At 51.5% G+C, this 19,481-nt stretch overlaps 1 protein-coding gene across 10 annotated transcripts in view; it reads right to left on the bottom strand.

Moving 5' to 3' along the window:
* SGMS1 (sphingomyelin synthase 1) overlaps positions 1 to 19,481 on the bottom strand; it is a 248,507-nt gene that overhangs the window by 67,760 nt on the left and 161,266 nt on the right. Inside the window, exon 1 of one of the 10 annotated variants that reach the window (XM_056819163.1) lies at positions 15,224 to 15,367. The exons of 8 other annotated variants lie outside the window; for them this stretch is intronic. The gene's annotated coding sequence lies outside the window, so the exon portion shown is untranslated. Of the gene's footprint in view, positions 1 to 5,606; positions 9,882 to 15,223; positions 15,368 to 19,481 lie in introns of those variants that run through there. One more of the 10 variants, XM_056819167.1, reaches the window with a different exon arrangement.

The following is a 19,481-nucleotide window of genomic DNA, read 5'->3' as shown; positions in this document are numbered from 1 at the left end:
CGGCACAACTCAAAGGGAAGCCGCACACAAGTGGATGCACTTGAGTTGGGTGCTTGTACATCAAAAGCAATGATGATGCTTCCTGTACCCTTAAAGACTCCCAGAGTCTTGGAGCCCAAAGAGACTTTGGAGAAGAGAGGGAAGGAGGGTGGGAGAAGGAGAAAGAAGAAAGGGAGGGAGGGAAGAGAAGGAGGAGGGAGGAGAAGGAGGAAGGGAAGAAAGAAAGAAAGAAAGAAAGAAAGAAAGAAAGAAAGAAAGAAAGAAAGAAAGAAAGAAAGAAAGAAAGAAAGAAAGAAAGAAAGAAAGAAAGAAAGAAAGAAAGAAAGAAAGAAAGAAAGAAAGAAAGAAAGAAAGAAAGAAAGAAAGAAAGAAAGAAAGAAAGAAAGAAAGAAAGAAAGAAAGAAAGAAAGAAAGAAAGAAAGAAAGAAAGAAAGAAAGAAAGAAAGAAAGAAAGAAAGAAAGAAAGAAAGAAAGAAAGAAAGAAAGAAAGAAAGAAAGAAAGAAAGAAAGAAAGAAAGAAAGAAAGAAAGAAAGAAAGAAAGAAAGAAAGAAAGAAAGAAAGAAAGAAAGAAAGAAAGAAAGAAAGAAAGAAAGAAAGAAAGAAAGAAGGAAAGAAAGAAAGAAGGAAAGAAAGAAAGAAGAAGAAAGAAAGAAAGAAGGAAAGAAAGAAAGAAGGAAAGAAAGACAGAAGGAAAGAAAGACAGAAGGAAAGAAAGACAGAAGGAAAGAAAGACAGAAGGAAAGAAAGACAGAAGGAAAGAAAGACAGAAGGAAAGAAAGACAGAAGGAAAGAAAGACAGAAGGAAGGAAGGAAGGAAGGAAGGAAGGAAGGAAGGAAGGAAGGAAGGAAGGAAGGAAGGAAGGAAGGAAGGAAGGAAGGAAGGAAGGAAGGAAGGAAGGAAGGAAGGAAGGAAGGAAGGAAGGAAGGAAGGAAGGAAGGAAGGAAGGAAGGAAGGAAGGAAGGAAAAGGAAGAGAGGGGGAAGGAGGAAGAAAGAAGGAAAAGGAAGAGAGAAAGTGGGGGGAAGAGAAATAGGGGAAGGAGATGGTCAGAAAGAGAGAAGGGGAGCGAGACAGAGACACCACCCTGAAAGACTTGGCTCTAAAATTCAATCTAGGATAGGAAAAAAGTGTGTGACTTCGGAGTTTCTTGATGGTTTGTTTCCTTTAAATGAGAATTATGGGGTGCGCTGATTAGTAAAGTAAGAATTAGTAAGGTTCTCTCGTAACTGTAATTACACAGAGGCAGCCCGGTCTGCTCTGCCCATGCCAACATGAGTCACTAAGAGAAGTGAAAACGAAGTTTCCCCATGAAAAGCAGGAACGAACACGCCGTCGGTGCGCCGCTCACTCGGCCTCCTGAGTTGCGACTCCACCACAGACGCTCGGAGCAGGGCAGCTGCCAGCTTCGTGCCTCTGCCTGGGGCAGAGGCAGGGATGCCAGGCTCTGGGAATGTTCACTTTCTAACCGTACACATGAATGCAGAACATCATTAAGAAAAGGAGCCTGAGCCGCGCATGGGTCCAATATCTGGGCGATTACTAAAAGGAGCCCCCCAAGGGGGAGGGTGGGGAAGAACTTCCTCAATGGGCAGGTCTGATGTCCATCTGGTTCTCCCCAGAGGGCCCCCGCCTGTCAGGAGGCTGGAGCTCAGAAGCGCATCTAACAGACATAGAAAGGGCCACGGGCTGGGCTGTGGGCTCCCTGATCCACAGCCTGGCACACGGCAGATGCTTCCCTGATGCCGCCCCAATGACCAGGAGCCCTCGCCATGGGAAGTGAAGGGGCAGCTGAGCAGCTCAGAGCACTGGGCCTGGAGTCAGAAAGATGTGAATTCAAATTCATTCTCGGGCACTTTCTGGCTGGGTGACCCTAGGCAAATCACTTCACCCTGTTTGCCTCAGTTTCCTCATCTGTCAAATGAGCTGGAGAAGAAAATGGCCAACCCTTCGTCCTGCCAAGAAAACCCCGAATGGGGTCAGGGCTGAAACAGCTGAACATCCACCACCACCACCCTGAGGGTCACACGCCTGTACCCCAATGTCCCTAACATGCATGAACGTTAGAGCTAGAGAGGTCCTCAGTCATGTTGTCCAAAGCCCTCTCCTTGTGAATGAGGAAGCAGAGACCCCCGAAAAGCGGGCCCTGCCCTGGGCCTCTCTCTAGCTGGACAGGTGAGGAGGGGCTCAGAGAGAGAAGCCCCAGCCTGGAATCAGCTTGGAAGTGGGACCCTAGAGAGCAGCCAGCAAAGGAGGCCAGACTTGGGCTCAGGAGCAAGAATGAGCCTTGACATTGATTTACACGGTGCCTTACGACTGGCAAAGCGCCTAGTGGGAGTTTAGGGGGGGCCCCCCCGCACCAAAAGGCGCCAAGCCCTCTGGGATCCGGCTCCCCCACACCAACCAGGTGTGTTAACCGTTAGTCTCCCATCTCCTAGCCTTTGCACATCGTCCTCACTTCTGGTTCCTAGAATCCCCCGTTTCCTGCCTAGCTCAGCTCAAGGACTCCCTCTCCTCTCGTCCTACGTGAGACCTTCCCCAACAAAGCCAGGTAAAACGAGCCTGGCCTTCAGATCAGAAAGGGGCAGGAGGCAGAAAGCCCAGACAGCGGGCCTCAGAGCCAGGCCAGCGCTGGGTCCAAGTCCCACCACTGGAATATACTGTCTAAGGGACCCACTACATGACTTGGCCTCTCAGGGCTTGGCGTAGGGCTCAAGGAAGGCTAGAAGCTGCACCAAATGTGGCGCAGTGTAGATGGGACTCCTCACCTAGAGCTCACCAAGATGAATGTTTAGTTTTTGTCCCAAAGAGACAGAGAAACAGAGAGCACAAGTGGGAAAGAGAGGAAAGGGGGGGGGGGGGAGAGAGGAAAAGAGAGACAGAGACAGAGAGAGAGAGAGAGAGAGAGAGAGAGAGAGAGAGAGAGAGAGAGAGAGAGAGAGAGAGAGAGAGAGAGAGAGAGAGAGAGAGAGAGGAGAGAGACAAAAGGATAAGAAAAGACAGAGAAAAGCAAGAGAGACAGAAAAAGAGAGAGAGAGATGGAGAGAAAGAGACAGAGACAGAGAAAAGAAGAGACAGAGAGAGACAGAAAGAGCAGACACATAATGAACTGTTTACTATGTTCCAGGCATTCTGCTCAGCACTAGAGATGTAAATAGAAACAATACAGATAAAGTCTACTGAGGAAAGCCACCACCCAAAGTTGTGTGGGAAAAGGGTGCTGGGGGCAGGGAAGGGAGAGAACATCTGGCCCAGCCTGGGAGGAAGCAGAATGGAGCCTGGGTCCAGGCATGACTGGCCAAAGCTCCAAGGGCATGTGGTGGCATTTTGGATCACAGATCTGGTGTGGGAAGGGGCCTCAGAAGCCATTTGGGCCACTGTATCACCTCCCCTCCACAGCGCTCTCTCTCTCTCTCATATTCTCTCTCTCTCTCTCTCATTCTCTCTCTCTCTCTCTCTCTCTCTCTCTCTCTCTCTCTCTCTCTCTCTCTCTCTCTCTGTCTCTCTCTCTGTCTCTCTGTCTCTCTCTCTCCATCTCTCTCTCCATCTCTCTCTCTCTCTCTGTCTCTCTCTCTCTGTCTGTCTCTCTCTCTCTCCATCTCTCTCTCCATCTCTCTCTCCATCTCTCTCTCTCTCTGTCTGTCTCTCTCTCTCTCTCCATCTCTCTCTCCATCTCTCTCTCCATCTCTCTCTCTCTCTGTCTCTCTCTCTGTCTCTCTCTGTCTCTCTGTCTCTCTGTCTCTCTCTCCATCTCTCTCTCCATCTCTCTCTCTCTCTGTCTCTCTCTCTGTCTCTCTCTCTCTGCCTCTGTCTCTCTCTCTCTCTCTCTGTCTCTGTCTCTCTCTCTGTCTCTGTCTCTTTTTCTCTGTCTCTCTGTCACTGTTTCTCTCTGTCTCTGTCTGTCTCTCTTTCTCTCTCCCTCTCACTCATGCTCTTTCCAGGGCTATAACATAACCTCCTTGAGGGAGGGCTGTTTCATTTTTGCTTCTTGTTTCCAGTGGTGAGCCCCAAGCCCAGCACATTGCAGGGGCTGATTGACCGGTTTCCATTACGGCTTCCATTCGACGTTGGCATTTGGAAATCTCTGCTTCCCCTTCACTCCCAGATCATAGCACTGCCCTCCTCACATCTCACACCCGAGAACAAATCCCCTCCATTGGGGATTCTGCTGCCAATTCGGGAGGGCACAAGAGCTGCAAAGTTTTGTCGGGGGCCCTGGACCATCCCTGAAAATGTGGTCAGGCATTCAGGCACCGGAGAGGACAGAGAAGGGGTCTTATTGACCTCCCAGATGGTCAGCAGCCTCAGCAGTATCTAAGCACTAGAAGCATCTCTAGATGAGCCCCTTTTAAGTCCCAAAGACACCCAGGATCTGGTTAGGTGATTACCTTTGCTAAGCCCCATTTCAAATCCAAACCCGACACTTATTCATCCCAGGCTCCTCCTTCCTACAAAAAGCTGGGAGCAAAAAAAGACCCCCCCAGATGAAACCCAATCCCTGCCCCGCAGACACATAGAATCTCCTGGGAAGGGGGAGCAGCAAATAGGTGGAAAGATAAACCCAAGGAAGAGAGGGATGAAGGCAAAGGAGACCCTCAGATAAGATGCTCTGTAAGCTGAAACCACTTTGTACAACCAAGTCAGAAAAGTCTCCTTGAAGCAGAGTTTTCAGACATCCGGGTGACAGAGTGGTGGCGAGCCAGCCCTGAGGCAGCCAGAACAAGGCTCGGGATGGAAGGGACCTTTGGAAGTCGGACCCACTCATTTTACAGAGGAGGAGATCAATGGTCAGAAGAAAGTTGTGACTTGGCCAAGGTCACACTGGGAGTGAGCGCTCGGGTTGGGTGTCAGGTCCTCCAAGCACAGTTTCCATTGCAAAGGTGGAGAAGAGCATCTTCCATCGTAAAGATCCTGAATGCCTCTCAGAAAGGAGAGGGCACAGCCTCTGGAAGCCTCTCTGCCCAGGGAGGTCCATTCTATACTGTAGGCTCCCCAGAGGCCCAGCTGATGGGTAAATAATTCTCAGTACATGCTGTAGCTCAGACTCACTGCTGGGCTTCCCCTCAGGGCGGCCATGGATGAGCCTTCCACGAGCTTTCTGGATGACTCGGGGAAGGAAGATTTCCAGCTACCCCGCTGGGACACAAGCTGTCTGGGGGAGGGCTAAGCCTTTCTCAGTCTGAGGTTCCGGGCAATGCTTGGTGGATGTCTTAAGCAGAATCTGTTCTGCTTTTCCAGTCAAAAGGGCCCTCCACACACTTTAGTCCAGCTCGCATCTCAACGGTGTCCTCACTGGGTGCTCATCCAGCCTCTGCCTGACGACGTCCCCCAGGGGCCCCCAAGGCAGCCTAGTCAACGCTGGGATCATGTTAGGAAACGTTTCCTTCCCCAGGACCAAAATCCACCTCTCAGCACCTCTGCTCCTGTCCACAAGGCTGCCAATCCCGCTCTCGGGGACAGAATCCTTCCTATCGTGCACCATGGTGATGGGGCCGCTGATGCTCCCCGAGTTTATCCTCATCTAAGCTAAAGCTGCTCTGTTCTAGAGCTTTTCTAGAGGGAAAGGGAAGAGGAGGTCTTAGTAACATGAATGAGGGAAGTCACTGACTTTTGTTTAGACTTCAGGACAAGGGTGGGATTTTCTTCTGGTTGGCATAAGTCATTGTCATTCTGGAAGAGCAGCCTCTCTGTTCTGCACCCTGGGCAGGAGCACGGCTCAAAGACCTCCTTAGGCACAAAAGAGGAAGGAAGGCCAATGGGTTACGAAAGCTCGGGGGACTTTTGGGGAGCGGAACCCACAGCCCGATGCAAAGTCAAGTACCAAGCCATTCTTTCCCTCCCACAGAGCTTATGCCGTCCACTCCACGTTGCCACGGGAACTGAGAAACAGTAAAGGGAACCCTTTCAAGATTCTGAGTTCCAAGACCGACACAAGAGTCCACAGAGCTGGAACCGAAAGGAGGTCGGGAGGCAAAGCGTGTGCGTGTGGTCCTGGTTTCTCTCTTGGTTCTTCTCTCTGCTGACAGGTCCCTTCACTGAACGTCTGGAGCCTCTCTCAGTTATCGATGGGAAGACGGAGGCGGGGAGAGAGGGGGGAGAGATGCCGCATTCCGTCTCCGTGTGGTGGCCTCTAAAGACCTCAGTTTCCTCATGGAGGTTGGGCTAGAGGATCTCAAAGTCCTTCCAGACCAAGAAGGTGACGCTCCTAGAGGAGGATTCACAGAACCCCCCTCCTCGGAGGTCTTCCAACAGGCCAAGCGACGTCTTGGCTACGGGCTGGAGAAGAACGGCAACTGAGAAGCCGTGTGATCGCATCCCAAGATGGGGAGGAAGCTCACCGGGCAAGGTGATCCCCCAACAACACTGCGCCAGCCCCCAAAAGGCAGCGACTCCTTTTCCTTAACTTGAATCTATAGATTGTCTTCGACGCAGATTCCCCATTCCATGGCGCTCTGCCCTCCGTGGCACACAGAAAGTCCAATCCACAGCCCCTCTCCCACACGACAGACCTTCAAACAACCGAACCCAGCGATCGCGTCTCCCTGGGTCTTCTCTGGCGAAGACTAAGCATGTCCTGTTCCCTCCACCAGCCCTCACGTGGTACGATCTCGTCGCAATACATACGTCTCACGACATTGGCCGACCGTGACGAAGATCATGACAACGACAACGACAAGAGCTAGGATGACAGACACACTTTGCCTGTGTGACCTCGGCAGATCCTCACAGTTACCCTGAGGGAGGCACTACTTTTATCCCATTTTGCAGATGAAGAAACTGAGGCTGACAGAGATTTAGGGATGTGTCCTTCAGCGTCCGAGACAGGACGTGATCTCCAGTGGTCCTAATTCCCAGCCCAGCATTCTCTCCTGAGCCCCTGAGAAAAGAGCATGGAAAGACCCGGAGCCCCTAATATCTCTTGGGTTCCTGTATCTCTCTCACCCTATGTCTGAGGCAGCTGAGGATGGAGCACAGTGCCTGGAGTTGGGAAGATCCAAGTTCAAATGCAGCCTGGGGCACTTCCTAGCTGGGTGACTCCAGGGAAGTCACTTTTAACCTGTTTGCCTCAGTTTCCTCAACTATAAAACCGAGAATCATGATAGCACCTACTTCCGAGTGGCTATGAAGTTAAAACAAACAAGAGACTCGTAAAGTGCTTAACAGAACAACTGCACGTAGTATGTGCTACAGAAATGTATTATTGCTGTCAAGGACTAGCAGGGATGGGGGGATCATACAGCTAGACCTCTTAAGAGACCACTGAGATAACTGAGTCTAATCCCCCATTTTACAGATAAAGAAACTGAGGCAGAGAGGATGAGAGACTTGCACAGGGTCACACAGGCTTTCATCTTGTCCAAGGCAAATCCCAAAGGTCGGCCAACGGATCTAACTCATCCCTGTGGCTCTCGGGCCCAGCAAAGGAGAAGTGTTTAGGAGTTCAAAGGCTTTGCTGTTTTAGGGAAGGAGCAAGGGGAGCCAAGATGAAGTCAGAGAACTTTGTTATCTAATCTTCTTCATTAAAACATATTTGCGCATTCACAGGAGCCAGTGTGGACACGCTCTGCCAACTTTACTTAATGACTGCAATGACTTAACAAAGCCAACACGGAGCCACATCCAGAACTTGGTCAACAGCCACGGGACCCCGTGGGGCAGGAACCGCGCTGCCGAATCTGAGGGCACGTCTGTCCTCCGGCTTTTCTGTGAGCCATCGATAATCTCCGTTTGCTCCGGGAACAGACTTGGAAGGTCATCGGTCCCCATGTTCGTTGGGAAGCGTCCCTCAGGTTAAAAAACAAAATACGCAAGTCCACTGCTTTCAAAAACAAACTCGTTTCAGAACAGAAGAGTCCAATGGTCAGATTCTCTCTAGAGTCGGGGCTGGAAGGAATTGTAGACCTGGTTGGCCAAAGTTACTCAGGCATCTTCAAGCAGCGAGGTGCCACCATGGAAGCCCACTGGAGACAGGAAGACCTCAATTCCCATCCAACCTCAGATACTTAGCTATCTGACCCTGGGAGAATCCTTTAACCTTTTCCAGCCTCAGTTTCCTCATCTGGAAAATGGAAGCACACTATTTCCCAGGGTCGTTGGGATAGATATCTATAAAGAACTTTCCCTTCCCGTGCAAACATGAGCTTTTATCCTTATTATCGACCAGATGGTAAATGGTGCTTCTCGGATTCAGAGCGAGATCCTCTGAATCCAGGACCCTGAGCACTGACCCATCTTCCTACTATGTGTCAGCCTTTATTGTCGACCCACTGGGTGCCAGGTGCTGTGCTAGGTCCTGGGGACACAAAGATGAAATGAAATGAGCCCTGGCCTCAAGGAGCTTACAGTGTCCTGGGGGAGAACGTGTTCCACAGATACACAGACAGAGCTCACACAACGACAGATAGAGATAGGGGATGGATGGGGGGGCATCTGCACACCCGCACATGCACACGCACACACATTCAAAATACATACAAGATAATTTGTTCTGAAGAGAAGGAGGGAGAAGGGCCCTGGGAGCCAGGGGGAGGTTCAGACAGTCTTCCTGGAGGAGGGGGCAGCCAAGTGGCTACCTGACTGACTAGAACAATGACAGGCAAAGAAACAGAAATTGGGTTAGAGGATGACAAAGGCTTCCAGATGTTCAGCTAAAAGGCTCTAATCTAATCATGCTACTCTCCTGCTCATGATCTTTCAGTAGCTTCCTGGTGCCCCAGGACCAAATCCAAAGCCCTCCTCAGGCTGGACCCTGTGGACCATCCCAGGCAGGCTCCCAGCCATCTTTCCCAGGATCTGAGATTTCTAGAAGGAAGGGGCCCTGTGGGGGAGGGATGGGGGGAGCCCTGGGCCCAGAGCCATTTGGGGTTTTTTCCCAAAGATCCCTCAGTCTGCCTTTTCAAATAACAGAGGAGTCAGGGAGACCCAAGTTAAAACTCTGGCTTCAAGACACTCATTAGCTACGTGACCCCAGACAAACCATGTAACCCTGTGCACCTCCATTTCCTCACCTGTAAAAAGAGCTGGAGAAAGCAATGGTAAACCACTCCAGCATCTTTGCCAAGAAAGCCCCAAATGGGGACCCCCAGGAACCAAGGCTTCCCCCAGGCTCTACCTCGGTGGGGGCTGCGGGCCAGGGGACCCTCCAGCTCCTCCTCGCCACCAATGGGGCAACATTAAAATGTGGAGAGAGTGTGCCCAGGGGAGACGCTGTCTGAGGAGGTCGGGCATCTCAGAAAGGAAGGTTCTACCTGAGGTCAATCTTGGCCCAGCACAGACAACCAGAACAGCAAGTCCAGCCACCCAGTCCCGGACAGCAGGATGGCATGGAAACACCTTTGAGAAATGCTTACAATATGGCAGAATCTACGGTGATCACCCGCTTCTGCATTGGCACGGGGTCTCCTGCATTAAACTGGGAGCTTCTAGAGGGCAGAAACGCTGCCGTTGCCTTGGCACATGGCTGGGCACATAGTAGGTGCTTAAAATGTTTATTTAGAAATTTAAAACTTCAAAGAGTTTCAGATTTAAGAAACTTTGACCTGGCATCATTGTGTAGCCGCTTGGCAGGTTCACCTGTTTACATGCCCTGCGACGTGCTCCTGTGGGTGCTGTAAACTCAAGGGCAGGATGGTCATCTTCTGGTCTAAACTGCCCCGGCCATCCCAAAGAAGCAGCACCAGGCAGGGGCTCCAAGGGGAATTCTGGGGCTGGAATTATGAATTCAATGACTTTGGGATTCCCAGATGTCAGGCAATTAAATGATTCTTGATCAGGGCTGAAATAACGGGAATCCCCCAACTAAAAGGACAAAAAGAGGCAGCAGAAATCACTGAAAGCAACAGTCGGGTACCGTAGAGGAGACCCAGGTGTCCATGCTGTCTCCCACACCCTCCCACACCCCAGTTCTGGAGCACCCAATCCTCTCCCACTTAAGGGCTGCAGCCTTCCAATGAGCTATGATCCTTCAGTCCTGCCAGTGACCCCACTTCTCACGTGCTAACTTCTGGTTCACATGAGTCACATGAGCAGTTATGAAGACTTACTATGCGCCAGCCAGGCTCCGTGCTTGCTAAGGGCTAGAGATACAAAGGAACATGTCAAACAGCTCCTTCAACCAATTGAGCAATTGATTAAGAGCCTACTATGTGCCAGGCACTGCACTAAGCGCTGGGGACATAGAGGCAAAAGACAGTTCCTACCCACAGGGAGCTGACATTCTAATGGGGCAGCCAACATTCCAAGCAAAGCTAGAGACAAGATAAAAAGGAAATAACTAACCAAGGGAAGGTACTGGGATGAAGAGGGCATGGGGAAGGCTTCGCGGAGAAGGGGGGACTTAAAGGAAGCCAGGAGGTCAGGAGACAGAGCAGAAGAAGAACATTGTAAGTTGGGGGGGACAGCCGGGGAGCCCGAGAATGGAGGGTCTCATTCCTGGAACAGCCAGAAGGCTGGCTCATCAAGGAGCTACTGTGGAAGTCCCCCTGTACCTAGACAGGCGATCCACAAACCAGAAGGAAGGTGCCCAGCGGGGGAAAGGCAGGAGAAGCTGGGGGAGCAGGGAAGGACACCCTGCAGAAAGAGGGGGGCTCTGAGGCCAAGGCCAGAAGGCAGCCAGCAGTTCCTGGTTTCCATGGAAGGTAACTGGGAGTGTGAGTAGGTGCAGTCCTTACACATAAAATGTTTGCTGAACAAACTTAAAACCTGCCCCCAGGGGACCAAGCCAGGGTCCAAATGTCCGTATCCATTTCCACTTGCAGGACACTGGAGTTCCCCGTCCCCAGGGCTTTTTAACCTTCCTTGTATGAAACAATCTGTTGATATAAGAAAAGATAAATTACAGGATTAAGCACCAACAAACAAGGAAGGGAGAGGCTGTTCCATTCCTTCTTTAGAAACTTCAGAGCTTGAAGGGGCCCAAGAGGTTATCCTGTCTGTCATCAGGTAGAGGCGGCCTGCTGGTCTACCCTTGCTTATGTCACTCATAAAAACTCCTTGCGTTTGGTAAGTCTGAGAGGCTGCTCAGTGAAGAGAGACCAAGCCTAGAATCAGGAAGACCCAAGTTCAAATCTGGATTCAGTGACTTCCTTAGCTGTATGAACCAGGGTGAGTCATTTATCCTGTCTCAGTTTCCTCATCTGAAAAATGAAGGTAATAAGAGTGCTCACCGCCCTCCAGGATTGCTGTGGACATCAAATGAGAAACTATTTGAAAGGGGCTTTGCAAACCGTAGAGAGCTCTGGTCCTCTGAAGCTTTGTCTGAATTTCTTATCCAGCGCATTGCTCACTCTCTCACCTCCTGGGTTTTCTCTAAACATGATCAGTTCTCTGCCCTGTCCCCCATTCCTGGCCCCAATCACCTGCCTTTAGGACATGCTCAGTTCTAAAATGTGGCCCCGGATGCGATCAGACCAAGGTCACCAAGAATCCCAAGTGCCCGGGGTTCAACACATCCTTGGCCAGTTACGAAAGAGGACTGGCCTCAGGCTCCCCTGCCGGAGACCTGGCAGCCTCCCACCCAACGCAGTGCCAACTCCAAACGCCAGCTCTGAAACCACCAACTACCCTCCACACTCAGCCTCCAAGTTCCTCATCCTGGGGCCAAGCAGACAAGCTGAGCCTCTTCCGTGTCAGCAGAGGCTGAGGCACTTGGAAATGATTGTTCACAAAAAGCCCAACCATCACCTGAGAGCTCAGGTGGAAAACTACAACCAGAAGCCATCATCAGGAGACTGTCAGCCCCTCGGAGCAGGGTCTGCTTTGTATTTGGCACACAGGAGGTGCTTAATCAATGTTTGTTCACTGATGGCTGGTGAGCTTTGAAAACTCACCTCTCCAGCCTGTCTCACACAAGAAATCAACACTGAAGGGTTGGAGGGAAGGAGGCAGGCAGAGGGAAAAGAGGAGAGCAGAATGTGTGACAGTCATTTACAGTCTTGTATAACTTGGAAAACAACTTCACTGGGTGACTAACCTTGGCCACCTTGAAGCTCAGTTTCCTCAAAGATAAAAGGGAAAAGATGAGATGATTTTCCAACTCAAAATCCTAAGGCAATCCATTGCCAGAAAGGAGAAAGAAGGCAGCTGAATTTAAAGGTAAAAAGTAAAAGTAATTTAAAAAAAAAGAATTCGAGGATGTGGGATCAAATCCAGATTCTGTTCTTGGCCTGTGTGACCCCAGGCAAGTCATTTCCCTTCTGGGGACTTGTTTATCCATCCTAAGATGAAGATGGGGTCAAAGCTGGGTTGATTAATGGATTGAGAGTCAGGCCTAGAGATGGGAGGTCCTGGATTCAAATGTGACCTCAAACACTTCAAAGCTGTGTGATCATGAGCAAATCACTCTGCCTAACCCTTATTTCTCTTCTGCCTTAGAACCAATATATAATATTGGTTCTAAGGCAGAAGGTAAAGGATTTTTTAAAAAGCAGGAAGCCTGGGAAGAGGGGAAGGGTGGCAGGGAAGAGGGGCAGAGAGACAGACAGACAGAAACAGAGAGAAAGAAGGCAGAAGGAAAAGAGAGAAAGAGAAGAGGATTGGCCCAGATCACTGGTTCTTAACCTTTTTTATGAATGGGATCCCTCTGGCATTCAGAAGAATGCCCACAGACCCCTTCTAAGAACTATGTTTTAAGATGTAAAGGAGATCAATTATATTGCCATTCAGTTATCAATTTTTCCCCACACTTCCCATCTTCTCTCCCACCCTGACCTCCACCTCATAGTGATCTCTAAGCTACCTTCCAGCATAAGGGGAAATCCTCTGGTAACCAGAATGACCCGAAGAGGGCTGGTCAGCCTAAAGGTGGTTCCCAAATTTCCCTGGAGGGCTTCAAGGTCAGACTGGATAAGGATGTTATGGTATGCTGTGTTAAACCAGGCAGTCTTTGAGATTCCTTCCCGGCCAAAGAAACTGGAATGGTTTGCTATTTCTTTCTCTAGCTCGTTTTACAGATGAGGAAACTGAGGGAAATAGGGTGAAGTGTCTTGTCCAGGGTCATCTGGCTAATAAGTGTCTGAGGTCAGATTGATTTCTCTTTTTTTAGTTTGTTCTTTTTGGGAGGCCAGATTTGAACTCAGGAAGATGTCTTCCTGACTCCAGTCCCAGCACTCTATCCACTGCGCCACCTAGCTGCCCTACAGAATAGAAAGATCTTGGTTTCGCAATCTAAGGTCCTAAGTTTGTGAATCTGTCTAACAACCAAACAAAAAGGCCAGAGCACAAGGCACGGAGGGGGTGAGGGGGTCTATAATGAATTTTGGGATCTCGGATGTCTCATCAATTCCCTCCTAAAAGTCCAGCCACCCCAGGGCCTCAGTGCTCTGGGCAGTCACCCACCCTCAAGTGCTCCCTCCCCACTACTCCCAACTAGGGGAGGAACCACCAAGATCTAGAAGGAAAATCAGACCCTTTGTTTTCCAAAGAGCAGATAAGATCTGGGCAGGCAGGCCCCTTTTCAGCTCAGGTGGAGGAAAAATTAACCAGGAGGCAGTTAGTGCCATAGAATCTGGAGAGCCAGGCCAGAGAAGGAATGCTGGACACTTAAGAGTTCCCAAAGTAACTGACAGGGAAACTGATTAGCTTTCATTTTCTTCCCTCTCTCCCTCCTTCGGTCCTTCCTCCCTCTCTCTCATTCCTTCCCTTCTCCCTCTTTCCCTCCTTCCTTCTTCTCTTCTGCTTATCCTCTTCCTTCCTTCCCTCCTTCCTTCCTTTGGTCCTTCCTCTGTCTCTCATTCCTTCCCTTCTCCCTCTTCCCCTCCTTCCTTCCTTCCTTCCTTCCTTCCTCCCTTCCTTCTTTCCTTCCCACACACCCTCACACCAAAACAGACTGATAGGCAGCCCTTTTCTCCCAGCCTTCCTTCACAACAGCACTGAGCCCACTCTCTGTCCCCTCAACTGGGGTTTTCCTGGCAGAAATACTGGAAAGCGTTGCCATTTCCTTCTCCAGCTCATTAGACAGATGAGGAACCCCGAGGCAAGCAGGGTAACACAGCTATTGGGTATCTGAGGTCAAATTTGAACTCGGGTCTTCCTGACTCTAAGCCAGGCACTGCATCCACCAATGGGTGGGTTGACAGGATGTTTGGAAAGGACCAAACCTACCCACACTTCGGATTTGGGGTTAGAGTTTTTAATTTGTGCTCCAGGCTCTTTGCCCTTCCCCTTGAGTGGGCAGCCCAGAGCTTGCTGTCTGGGGGGTCCTTTTCTCTTCTGCCAGCCCTTCTCACTGTCTCTGGCACCATGAAAAGAGGAAAATGGGGTGTCCACACTGTCTCCCCACTCTCTCCCACCCCAGTTTTGCTACCTGAAATTAGCGGATTTTTTTTATAACAAGTCGGGTGACATCATGGCACAGGAGAAAAGACCCTGGACCTGGCATTAGAGGGCCACCAGGGTTCAGATCCTGCTCTTGGGGTTTACTACCCCTAGGTGTGTGACCTTAGACCAGTCATAGCTCCTCATTGGGGCTGGCATCCTCCACCAAAAAAAGGAGGGAAATGGCCTCTCAGGTTAGCTCCAGTGGCAGACAGCCCTGCCAGGGGGGCCAGTCCCCCCAGAATCCCTATACAAGCTTCTCTCAGGTTAATGCCTTCCCCTCCCAGAAGGCCTCCACTTTAGCCCACCTAGGCTCTATGGTAATTGTCTGCCAGATTAGAGCTCCAGGAGGGCCGGCAATGCCTCAGGGCATCCCCAGCCCTTCCCAAAGCAGCCGGCACATGGCAGGGGGAACTGAGGAATGAATGACAAAGCCAGGCCTGGAAAAGAGCAAGGAATGAAATGCAAGTTTAAGAAAACCCCAGTAAGCATCAGGTGGCTGCAGGAGGCGCCCAGCACAGGGCTCCGAGACCTAGGAAGGGACGGGAAGGACCGCGAGGCGTCCAATCCACAATCCTTCCCCTCCCCCTCCTCCATTTTCCAGAGGCGAACTCTGAGGGGGGGGGGGGGGCCTGGGGAGCTTTCCGACCAGAAGGATCCGTTTGGGGCACCCAAAGGTGGTGAATCCCAGAGAGGGAGTCCAACCGAGATCGTGTCATCGCCTTCCCAGTGAAATCCCGAGCCAGCCGAGCTTTGGGGCTCTGGAGGTGCCCAGCGGGCTTAGCTCGACAGAGCCCCGGGGGAAGGCGAGGCTACCCCGGAGTCCCCAGGCTGTGTGCCTCCCTCCCTCCCCCAAGTCAGGGCTCCCCAAGCAGCAGCCGTTTGGGGCACGGCCAGCACTCTGGTCTCTACCTTCTGTCATGGCCCCAGGGTGAGGCGGCGGCGGCGGCGGCGGCGGCGGTGCGGCAGCAGCAGCCTCTGGTCCTCTGGTCGCCTCTCCGGTGCGGAGCTTCCCCAGGCGCTCAGAAGCTCGGCTCCCCAGATTTCCGGAGCCCGAGCCGCAGACGTCAGCCAGAGCAAGCCATGAAGTGGGAGCCCGGTTCCTGCTCCTGTCGGCGGCCCAGGACGCGCGGCTCTTCCTTTCCTCGGCCGGCGGCCGCTCTCAGGCCGGGGCAGAAAGTTTCAGGCTTCGGCCCGAAGCCCGAGGGGGAGGGCAGGGAGCCGCCGGGCTCGGCACTTCCCCGGTTCTTCGGCTCTTGGCCCCAAGTCCAAGGCCAAAGTTCCTGGACCCGCTTCCTCGGCACACACGGGGCTGGGAGGGAGCGTGCCCAGTGCCCGAGCCCAGCCTCCCTCCTGCGGCTCCTCGCTCCGGACAGAGCCCCCAAAGAGCCCGGGCTCCCGGGCCGGTCCAGATATCCGCGAGGGGAGCAACTCTGAGCGGCGGCCGGCCGGCCAGCAGGCACCGGGCTGCCTCCTTCCCTTCTTCCCCCGTAGGGCTGTCTGGGCGCTCGGGGCTCGCGGGCTCGCTGGCTCGCTCCCTCGCTCCCTCGCTCGCTCGCTCAGTGTGTACAAGTGACGTTGTGGCCAGGAGGGGGGAGGGAGGCTCCAAGCGAGCGAGCCCGGGAGAAGCCGCTGGGAAATCCAGTCTGGCTGGAGCAGGGAGCCCCGTGGGGGGCGGGCCTCTCCCTCCTCCTCCTCCTCCTCCTCCTCCTTCCCGTTAGCCTCCAGCTGGCCAGGCCCAAGAGTCAGGCCTTCCTTCGGAGGTGGCAGCGGGCAGCTCAGGCGGAGGGTGTGTCCGGGAGGCCGAGCTTTTTTGGAATGCAAGGGTGGGGCCCCAGCTCAGCCCCGAAGAAGCCGGGAGTGAGTCAGCCAGCCTCCCTCGACTCAGAAGGTTTCACTGCCACCGGGGGTGGGGAGGAACTTTCAGTTTCCTGCGCCCCACGCCGGCCTCACTTCCCTTCCCCCAGGAGCCCCACCGAGCTCCGCTCTTCAATCTCCACGGGGATTTGGAGCCTCCGGCGGTGCCCCGGGGCGGAAGCTGGAATGTGCTCCCAGAACCCAGGCCCAGCCTGCAAGGGAAGCCTCACAGCTCTTCGCAGCCGGCCTCTTCCTTTTACGGATGAGGAAACTGAGGCCCAGAGTAACCCAGACTGTTTCAAGGCAGGATTTGAACCCAAGTCCTCCAACCCTGGAGTCAGAACTTCTGCACAGCCCTATGGCTTCTCCCCATTCCTCGCAGAAGCCCCTCACCTCTACACCCTGAGAACTTTTACTAGCTGAGTCCAGGCTGGAACTCTCCTTCCTCATCCCACCTCGTGGCTTTTTCCTTCATGGCTCTGCTAAATTCCACCATCTACAGGGACCACTAGAGGGGCATGCTGGGCCAGGAGTAGGAGGCCTGGGTTCAAAAACAGCATTTAGGGATTCTGCTCTGCCCCCTACCTTTCCAGCATGCCCTGCAGGTGTCTCCCTGGTCTCTGTCCCTCTCTCACAATCTCCTGTCCCAGCTTCCTTTAAGGCTCGAATGAAATCCCACCTTCTCTAAGAAGCCGTTGCTGATCCCCATGCATGAGTGACCTCTCAGAGATTCCCTCCAAGTGAGCCTGAAAAGGGCCCATTTGTGCCCAGTGCTTTGTCCACCCTTCGACTCTGAGCTCCACGAGAGCCAGGACTCCCCAGGACTCAGCACAGTGCCTGGCACACAGCAGGTGCTTAAATAGCTGCTGGCCCGACTCCCAGCCTAGATCCAGGATCCTCACAGTTTAAAGGAAAACTGGAGCCCATTCACTGGAATCTCCCCCTTCTCCCCTCTTCCTCATCCCCCACCAATCACTCAAGTGCCTTCTGGCCCTCTCTGCTCCCTCACCCATCATCCGATCTGGCCTTTCTCTTGACCACGATGAACCCCTCCACCTAATCAAATGATCCCATTCCATCCTGGCTGCTCCAACAGATGGCCTCTGCCCCAGCCTACTGGCTGCTTCCCTTCTGCCCACAAACATGTCCATGGCTCCCCAATCCCCCCAGTCCTTGATCCTTCCAGCCATGCTAACTCTGGTTCCATGTCTCTGCTAAACTCCTCAAAAAGGACACCCCCAATAGGTGCCTTCGTGTAATCTGGGTTCCAGCCCCATTATTCCACCAACACTGCTCTTTCAAAGGCACCAGTGATCTGTTCTCTGCCAGATCCAATGGTCTTTTCTCAGTCCTCATCCTGTAGCCTCGACCCCATCGATCACACTCTCCTCCTTGCCTCTCTCTTTAGGTTTTCAGGACACCAGCCTCTGCTGGTTCTCCTTCTACTTCTCTGACTGCCCCTTCTCGGTGGCCTTTACTGGATCCTCCTCCCTCTCGTCATGCGTCCCTCAGGGTTCGGTCCAGACCTCTCCTTGTATACAGCTTTACTCAGTGATCTCATCAGCTCCCAAAGATCTACCTAGGCTGCCGTGGCCTCTCTGATCACCTCCAATCTCCTGTGTCCAATGAGCTTTCCGACATGAACCCAATGTCCAGGAGACATCTTCAACTCAGCACCTCCAAAACAGCTTGTTATCTTTCTCGTCTCTCCTCCCTTTCCTATTATTATACAAGGCAGCACCTGGAGATTTGAACCCCAGACTTCAATTCCCAGAAGTCCTTGGTAGTTCCCAGAATTTCCTAAAATCTCACCTGAGGTCCTCACCTGGGGCAAGAACAAAATGGGTATTTAAACGGACTCTCTGCCTACTTTGGGGCGCTCTCTTGGCTTCCGCTTCTAGGCACACGCAGCTCTCTACCTAGCAGGCAAGATGTAGGTGGCACATGCTTTCTTATTTTGTATTTTCTTCATTTCTTAATCTTTAATAAACCTCACAAAAATATAATACTTTTAGCAGAGAAACTAATTTTAACTGTTACAAGACTCTCATACCCTACATGGACCTACAGAGTCATCTGCAATCTTCTCATATCCAAGATGGCGCACCAAGGCCTGGTGACCTTTGCAACATCTCTAGAATACAACCCTGTCTCTCTTCTGACACTGTCACCCCCTGGGCTACTGTAATATTTGTTGGTGGGTGGGCCTGCCTCAAGTCTCTCCCCACTCTAATCCATCCATCCTCCATTCAGCCACATGATTTTCCTAAAACACAGGTACAACCATGTCACCTCCACCACTCAATCAACTCCAGTGGCTCCCTATTGCCTCCAGGATCAAAAACTAAAGGCTCTGTGTCTCATTCAAATCCCTTCCTAACCTGTCCCCTACCGGTCTAATCTGCCTATATATCACTACTCGCTTGCCATCTACTCTTAGATCCAGTGACCCTGCCCTCCTGGCTACTCCACAAACAAGACAGATCATCTCAATGCCAGGCACTTTCTCTGGCTCAGTGGAATGTGCTAGCTCCTCACCTCTCTTATCTGTCTCTGTCTCTCTCTCCCCTACCTTATTATTTTCTACTGATCTTGGTTTTTGTTTCATTTTTGTCTCCCCCATTAGATTGTGAGCTATATGAGGCCAGGGTTTGGGCTGTCTCCTGTCTATACCCCCAGCGCTTGGCACTTAGTAGGTGCTTAATGTCTACTGACTGCCTAACCCTTGGCCCAATATCTTCCAATCACTGAATCTCAGTTCCTTCACCTGTAAAGCTGTAGGGTGGCTGTTTCCTATTAAGCAAAATAAGGGGTCTAGACTGAGCTTTCCTTAAACTTTGAAATCCTAAGATTCCAGAACCATGAAATCTAGAATGAACAATAATATCTACACAAATTGGAGGCAGAATAGCTTAGTGAAAAGAGCACTGAATAGCCAACAGACCCAGGTTCAAGTTTTAATTTTAACTCTGTAATCTTCGCATCTCTGAGCCTCAGTATCCTTATCTAGAAAATGGGGGGAGTGGACCAAATGGCCTCAAAGGTTCTTTTCCAGGTTTAAATTGATGGTTCTGGGATCCTAACAATTAGAACAGAGAAATACCAAAAAGAGACCTCAGAAGAAAGAGAAGTAGGTGACTCATCACTGGGACAAGTGGTTTAGGTATGGATTTATGAGACTTAATCAAAGATGCCATGCTACATATGTAAAGATAATTTTAGGGTTGTGGCTTAAAATCTAAATTAATTGGTCGCCAGAGAAAAATCCCAAATAAAATATCCAAGTCAGTCTGAAAATTTATGGTAATTTTAA

Source organism: Monodelphis domestica, chromosome 1 (genome assembly GCF_027887165.1).
Source record: "Monodelphis domestica isolate mMonDom1 chromosome 1, mMonDom1.pri, whole genome shotgun sequence".
NCBI classification, from domain to species: domain Eukaryota; kingdom Metazoa; phylum Chordata; class Mammalia; order Didelphimorphia; family Didelphidae; genus Monodelphis; species Monodelphis domestica.
This window is presented reverse-complemented; position numbering and strand designations above follow the sequence as displayed.